Below are 421 nucleotides of genomic sequence, written 5' to 3' on the forward strand. Positions count from 1 at the left end.
GGTCTTTTCCTTTGTCACCAGAGGTGGCACCTTGGGGACAAGAGCGGTCATCGTTGGGTCAAGGCCGGTCATCGTTGGGTCAAGAGCGGTCATCGTTGGGTCAAGGCCAGTCATCATTGGCCCAAGAAAGGTCAATGGCCCAAGGGACGTCGCCGTTGTCATTGGAGATCACCCCGTGGGGGCCCAAGAAAGGTCAATGGCCCAAGGGACGTCGCCGTTGTCATTGGAGATGACCCCGTGGGGACAAGGCCGGACACTGACCCAAGATGGGTCATCATGGACTCAAGACCGGTCACTGTTGGGTCAAGAGGGGTCATTGTTGACCCAAGACCGGTCATCGTTGGGTCAAGATGGGGCTTTGTCACCTTTATCACTGGAGATGGCACCTTGGGGACAAGACCGGTCATCGTTGGCTCAAGAC

The 421-nt window shown here is 57.0% G+C and overlaps 1 long non-coding RNA gene across 1 annotated transcript; it reads left to right on the forward strand.

Moving 5' to 3' along the window:
* Positions 1-6: 6 nt before the first annotated feature.
* On the forward strand, positions 7-330 carry LOC108446518. The gene is made up of 2 exons (XR_001861727.1): positions 7-130; positions 193-330. It is a non-coding gene; the product is annotated as an uncharacterized LOC108446518 (long non-coding RNA).
* The last annotated feature ends 91 nt before the right edge of the window (positions 331-421 follow it).

Source organism: Corvus brachyrhynchos, unplaced genomic scaffold (genome assembly GCF_000691975.1).
Source record: "Corvus brachyrhynchos isolate BGI_N302 unplaced genomic scaffold, ASM69197v1 scaffold1965, whole genome shotgun sequence".
NCBI classification, from domain to species: domain Eukaryota; kingdom Metazoa; phylum Chordata; class Aves; order Passeriformes; family Corvidae; genus Corvus; species Corvus brachyrhynchos.